Below are 7,615 nucleotides of genomic sequence, written 5' to 3'. Positions count from 1 at the left end.
TTAATAAGTTTTCAGCAACTTGATTTTCAGATGGGATTGTGCTCATTTGCACTCTCACCATCATCAGCTAAAGTTTTCAGTTTGTTCACATTCTAATTAACTTAAAAGGTTTTTTGTTTTTGTTTTTGTTTTTTCTGCCAGTTTGCTATATGTGATAATGATTTTCATTGTGGCTTTCCTCTAAATTTCCATGATATTTGTGAGACTGAGCATTTTTTACTTGTATTGACAATCCCATTTTCTCTTTTGAATTGTATATATTTGTCATGTGCTATTGATATTTAATTGTCTTGGTAATATATTTTGCAGTTAGCTGCCCACATCTGTGATTTTTTTTCTTTACTGTTTTTGTTACTGTGTTGTCTTTTGGAGCACTTAAATTTTTATTTAAATAAACTGTCAATAGAGTTTCATTTATGGTTTATACTTTTTTGTTTGTATTCTTTAAGAAACCATACAGTATTGAAGCTAAAAAGGTATTATATAATTTTTTCTAAATGTTTCAGGTTCTTATTTTTCCTGATAAGGTAATTGTGTATACGATGTGAAATAGGAATCCACTTATATTTTTAAATATATCATTCCAGCATTGTTTTGAAAAAAGAGTCCAGCTTTTCCCATTGATGTTTGATTATATCTCACATCACAAATGACACTTTCCTACACACAGATATTTTTTTTAAAGATTTTATTTATTTATTTGTCAGACAGAGAGAGAGCACAAGCAGGGGGAGTGGCAGGCAGAGGGAGAAACAAGCTCCCTGTTGAGCAAGGAGCCCAACTGGGACTCAATCCCAGCACCCTGGGATCATGACCTGAGCTGAAAGCAGATGCTTAACTAACTGAGCCACCCAGGCACCCCACACAGATATTTTTTATGGTGGCTCCTATTCTGTTCCATTTGTGTGTTGATTTATCTTTACATCAATACTATATTGTCTTTTTTTTTTTTTTTCATAACACATGATATCTTATAAGGCAAGTTTATCCACGTACCACACACACCAGTTCTTTTTCTTAAAGAACGTTTTGATTATTCTTGGTCTTTCACTCTTCTATATAAATTTTAGAATATGTTCCCCCCAACACACACACACAGAATCATAATTGTTATTGGAATTATTTTCTCTTATACACTCATACATGAAATCAAGAAGATTTATTTATTTCAAAGCACATTTTCTAACTTTATTACTGATTTTTATATATTGATTTATCTTTAACATATATATTGATCTGTGTTATTAATCTTCTAGCTAAAATCCTTACCTAACTGTCCTATTAAATCTAAAAATGTGTAGCTATCTTGATTTCTAAGTAAATAATTATAAGTCAATACATGAAGATATTTGCTGTTCCAATCTTTAAACTGCTGCTTGTTTTTCTTACCTTGCTGCGCTGACTGAATCCTTACTATGATATTTAATACACACTGTGATATTTGGATCTTGTTTTATTCAAACTCTTAAAGCAACATTTCTAACATTTTACTATCCCTTATGTTGTTGCCATAGGCTTTTTTTTTTTTTAAGTGGGTATTTTATTTATTTGTACTTAAACCTATAAACGAATTAGCCAAACTGGTACTATTATCATGATACATTAAAATACAAAACATCTTTCTACAAATACTAGAATAATGAACAAATTAACAGTTCTAGTAAAACATCACAAGGGACAGAGGAAATCAATGAAGCACATTATAGCTTAACCCTTCACCGTTAACAATTGAGGTTATTAACAAGAAAAGCCTCACAATCTCAGAAAATACAAATTATCCTTCATCACATGTCTTTGTATCTTCACTTCCTATTCTTGAGGTTAGATTCTAGAGCCTAAAGATATCCACATTAGGATTGTATCTAGTTATCTATAGCCAGAAACACCTTTTATTATGTTGTCCATAGCAGCCAATGCTACTGAAACCTCTTTGACTCCAATTGTACCCCCTCAATGGACACAATAATAATAATGGGAAACAGAATATTGAGGCAGAGATATATAGGACCCTTAAAGACAAAGCCTAGGAGAAGTAATACAGCCACCGCCCAAATTGAGATCGAATAATATACTCATCGTCACACATCTTCAGGCTGTATGTTCACAGAGTAATTTGGGAACAAATCCCTTATTTGCTGGGTACTAAAATACTTCACAGATTGTTGTATTACACTATGGCTTTCCCCAAAAGTTTCTAAGATGGACTCCAAATCGCTGATGGAATTTTGCTGGGACTGGATCTGGGGCTGCAGGGATTCCTCTCCACAGTTCTAGAGCTGATTGTTCCAGGCTTGGGGGGGGGCACCAGGTCTGACTGGCCCAGGAATGGTTGCTCCAAGACTGGCCGTTCCAGGAGTGGTTGCTCCAAGACTGGCTGTTCCAGGCCTGGTTGCTCCAATTCGGGTTATTCCAGGTCTGGTTGCTCCATATTGGAAGGTTTCCGGAAGTGTTCCTCAGGTATCCCTGGTGGTAGGAATAGAAGCCTGGGTATTCTGTGGTTGCTGTGCTGTTCTGAGTCACACTCTTGCTCTCCTTTGGCCAATGGTTTTTCTGCCACCTCTTACATTTCATTCTCTGGTTCTGGAAACAGGTCTTCACCTGCTTATAGCTAAGGTTCAGAATGTTGGAAAGTTCTTGCATCTGCTGGAGACTGAGGTATTTCTGTCTCTGAAATCAATCATTGAGGACATAGAGTTGGGTCTGAGAGAACACAGTCCTGATCTTCTGTTTCTTGCTCTAGTCCATATCTTCCTTCTTCACTGTTCTCTCCTCTCCAGAAGTGGGTGGTAGTTTTACCCTGGGACTGGTGGAGGAGTCAGGGCTGTCCTGAACAAGCAGATCCATGGACGAAGGAAGAGGAGAGACGGTCTCCGCGTAGGGTGTCTCAGCAGATGACATTTGCAGGGACGCATAATTTTCTTCAGGCCCATAAATCTCAGGCATTGGAGAAGAGTCCCTAGAACTGGGTGCTTCAGGGCCAGGCGGGCACTGGGGCAGAGTTGGATCTGCACTCATGTTGGTGAGTTGAGGGTAGACGGAAAAAAAAAAAAAGGAGCAAGATTGTAAGAATGGCCCAGGCTTATGGATCTAGGTGGAAGAGCTGAGAGGAGTAGGAACACCTCCAGATGTTAAGAGTCTGAGAAACACAAGATGAAGTGCGTCACCACCCCAATAGTAAGAGCCAACCAGCCCAATGGAGCCCGCCATAGGCTTTTTGATAGACACATTTTATTACCCTATGAAATTTGGTTTGTTCCTTGATTGCTGAAAAGTTGTTTATATGTATTTTTAATTTTAATGTTGAATGTATAACTTCAGTCAAGTACTTTTTTCTGAACCTAGTGAGATAATCCTTTTCTTTACATGGTCTATGCAGCTTTAAGCAATGATGGGATATATAATCTCTAGCTGGTTGGCCATGATCCCAGCTAAAACGTTATGGGTTATGGATTGTATTACTACAATTATCAGTTTTTACAACATAAATTTATACTGCTTCATGCATTGATTAGAAAGCATTTGCTCTATTTCAAATCCCTGGAACAATTTATATGTGAGGTATTATTTCTTTCCCCCTCTGTGCCTGGTGTTTTATTTTCTTTGACTCTTTCTCCCTCTTCCCTCCCTTCCTTTCTCCCTCCCCTCTTTTTAAACTTTATAGTTAATTAATGTTTTCTATTTCATACTGAGTTAATTTTGGTAAGCTATATATATTTTTTTGTGTATTGACTATTTTCTCTAAATTTTCAAGTTTAAGTATTCAAAATATATTCTTTTTATATATCTTTTTAAAAATCACTGCTATATTCCCCTTTTTAATTCTTTTTAAAACTTTTTTTTATTATTATTATTTTTAAAGTAAGCTCTACACTGAGCATGGGGTTTGGTCTCATGACCCTGAGATCAAGAGTCACATGCTCCAGGGACTGAGCCAGCCAGGCATCCCTTCCCCTTTTTAATTCTTAATATTGTTTATTTGGAACTTATTTTGTTTCCCTTGATCAGCCTTGTGAGTGGTTTGTCTAGTTCATTAATTTTGCTTTTTAAAAAACCAATATTTATATTTCAGGATCTTCTCTATTGCGTTTTTGTTTTCTGTTATTAATTTCTTATTTTATATTTATAAAGCTTATATTTATACAGCTTTTTATTTTTATATTTATACAGTTTATTTTCCATTAGCATTTTAAGGGTATAATTATAGTACTTTTCACTACATTTAGTATTAAGTATTTTCTGATTTCATATTTCATCACACTTACTCAGAAATATGCTTTTAAAATTTTAATTTATTTTATTATTGTTTGTTTATCTTTTGGATATTGATTTCTTACTAATGGTAAACTTGACAAAACATTGTTCTTTTGAAATATGATTAGTTTTCCTTTTGAGTCAAATAAATAGTACCACTGTCTTTTCTGTAAATGTTTGAAAACTGTATTTTCTGATTGTTGACTGCAGGGTTAATTGTGCCCATTATTAATTTGTAATCAGATTATTCAAATCTTTATTCTTCAAATTTTTCCCCATTGATCTATTTCCCCATTATGAGAGTTGTGTTAAACTGTATTTTATTATAATTGTGGATTTGCTCATTGCTTTTTACAATTGTGTATATTTTTTCCTAACACATTTTAGGCTATGATATTAACTTCATTTTTTTGTTAGTTAACATTCAAACTTTCTGTGGTCTTATGTCTTATATATGCTGATTTTAAGTTGTAAATAGTTAGGTTGTATTTTATCCAATAAGGTAACCTCTTTTTATTTTTAACTGTTGAGTTTAATAAATTTATATTCTTGGTGCCTTGGGGACTTTGCCTCCAGCTCACCTCACCTGGCACCCAGCACCACGCCCCCCAGCTGCCCACCTCTCAGCCTCCTGCCACAACTGGTGGGTGAGGAGTTCAGTCTGGAATGCCCAAGAAACTTAATAGCTGGAGCAAGCAGCAAAAGTATGACATCTAATAAATTATGGACATAAGAGCCTTTTAAAGTTTTATCCCCTTTTGGAGGCTGCTAACTTGGAACACCTGCAAAGCCAGAAGCAAGTCAGAACCCTGCAAGGCTGCCTGTGCCATGGATTCTAAGGTCAGCAATGTTCAGCCCTCCAGGATGAATGCATCACAAACTTGCTGGTGTTTGGCTTCCTCTAAAACTGCTCCAACTATCATCTCCACAAAGAGTTGGAGGTGTTGAGCCATGAATAGCCTGTGGCAGCTTACCTGCAGGGGGACCATGATGATGAGCTACAGACAAATGGCAACTAGTGCAGCCACTTCCTGAAAAGTGAGGAGACAGATTCTGAGAGGAAATCATCCAGCATCTCACCAGGCAACTCACCCAAATGGGGTGAGTTGGATGCCGGATGGATCACAGCATCCACTCAAGACTAGTGTATAACCTAGTGATGCAGTTTATGAATGTGATCCTGTGGGAGGAAGACAGAAGCAAGTACCTCACTGCTGTGTTGGAGCAGGTCATGCAGGCTTATCCTAAAGACATGGAGAAAGAGAAGACCAAGCTGATGTTGACCATACTGTTGGCCAAAAAGGTGACCAATCACACACCATCCTTGCTCCATAATGTCTTTTGCACAACAGTGAACTTTATTAACCAAAACCTACTCACCTATGTGAGGAACTTGGTCAGGAATGAATGGACTGAGTGGACAACTCTTCAAAAGTATAACTGGTTAAAACTTGATATGGTGACTAGCGTATACATTCCTCCAGCGGAGATGGAGCCGTGGCCTTTTAAACAAAGTTCTTAGAGAAGATAGGCATGAGATAATAGCTATTTATTTCTTACTATTTTAAAGAGGATATTTTAAGCAGGTAATCCATTTAGAAATCTTTACATTAACATGCTTGAATGGAAATGTCAATTTGTACATATTTCAGTGAGTTTCATGCCATCTTCTAAATCCCCTACACATTGTGCCTTTATCTTATTTCAGCTGTATGGGTCTTCACTTGAAATTAAATTGAGGAACAGATTGTAAGGCAGAAGTAAAAAAAAAACACAAATTTTTTTTATTTTAAAAAACAACTTTACTGTTTATTAAAGTGCAGCCTTGGGGCATGGTCTTACAGCAGGCGTGTTTGAGGAGAGCAAGGACTGGAGACAGATGCACATACCCCTCACAAACGAAAAACATCTTAATACTATCTTAATACTAAAAAAGTAAAGTATTCTCATTTAAAAACCAAACAGAATGAGAGGTTCTGGACTAAAGTTCTGTCCTCAAACAAGGGAAAAATCAGGCCTCAAAAGCATGTGTTTGATTATTTTTTTTTCAATTTGATTTCCTTTTATTTGAGTCAAGAAGGACCATAGGCAATTAAAAGATGTGGAGGTAATTTAAGGGCCCATGTCAACCTCAGTTTCCAAAATTGCGTAACTAAATGCACCTTTTCTCTTTCCAAGAAGTCAAAGCTTTGATAAAAATTTTAAGCTAATGGAGTACCAGAAGCTACTGCATACATCCCCATAGGGGAATGTCTGTTAATAATCTTATATTTTTATTTTCCTCCTATATGCCTCAGCTGATCCTTGCCCAAGAAGCTACATCTGAAGAAAATAGGTTTCTAGGCATAAAAGATGAAAGAATGGTTAGACTTTTAAAAAAATTCAACACTTGAGGTGGTTCCCTTTCTTAGAGACACAGTCAGAATGCAAGTAATAACAAAAGCAAGTCACTTAGGTAGAGCCAAAATAAGCCAGTGAGAGCTTACATTTTAGAAGCAGTGCAACCCCGATAAGCATTTCCTAGGATTCTGTTTAAAGGTATGATAGTGGATTCTGGGTCCATATCACACACGTTACTGTTACTCTTACCAGTAACACTCTTGCTACTGTGAATATGACACTCTGGGGAAGCATATGAACAAGATTAATTAGGTACTAAATACTTTTTTGTTACCAAAAACACTTTTCTCTTCCTTGAGAATTTAATCAGAAAAGAAAAAAAATGACTATATTGTTCAGTATTAAATACATACCACACTAGGGCTGGGTCTCAATCTGATATCTGCAATATGTTGCAAATACTAAAAGCAGTACTAAAAGCCATGCAGTATGAAGGCTACCATTTGGAACTAAATCTTCCAGTAACACTATTAAAAATAAATTAATTAATTATATTCTTTATTATTACTGATAGATTTATGCTTATATCATCCTATTTTATGCTTTCTGGATATACGACTTCTTCAATGTACAATTTGATATTTCTAGATAATATATTTATTTTTAAAATGTGTTCAAAAATTGTTTTAATTCTTGTTCCCCAACACCCCTTGCACTGAATTGAAGTTTATACATTTTATTTTTGTTTTTGAAGTTAATCTTAAAATATTAACACCTATACTTTATTTAGCAATGATTAATATTAATTAATCTTTTTACTTCTCTCTCCTCCACCCCCACTCAACATCAAGTTCTGTGTAACAGTTGGAACTTTCCACTGTCCTCTTGTCTTACACCTGAACTTGTAGGTTGAATTCTGCAGTTTGTTTTTCCTGAAAACTGTGCCTAATATTGATTAACTTCCTGGTACATATTGTTAAATTAGAGCTTATAAGCTCATGCTCACTAGGGCATTATTTGAGAG

At 35.7% G+C, this 7,615-nt stretch overlaps 2 pseudogenes; one reads left to right on the top strand and one right to left on the bottom strand.

The window, feature by feature from the left end:
• Nucleotides 1–2,078: 2,078 nt before the first annotated feature.
• On the bottom strand, nt 2,079–3,015 carry LOC118537734 (homeobox protein NANOG-like; annotated as a pseudogene).
• Nucleotides 3,016–5,067: 2,052 nt separating this feature from the next.
• LOC118537727 (BH3-interacting domain death agonist pseudogene) lies at nt 5,068–5,773 on the top strand (annotated as a pseudogene).
• Nucleotides 5,774–7,615: the final 1,842 nt, after the last annotated feature.

This window comes from Halichoerus grypus, chromosome 5, assembly GCF_964656455.1.
Source record: "Halichoerus grypus chromosome 5, mHalGry1.hap1.1, whole genome shotgun sequence".
NCBI classification, from domain to species: domain Eukaryota; kingdom Metazoa; phylum Chordata; class Mammalia; order Carnivora; family Phocidae; genus Halichoerus; species Halichoerus grypus.
This window is presented reverse-complemented; position numbering and strand designations above follow the sequence as displayed.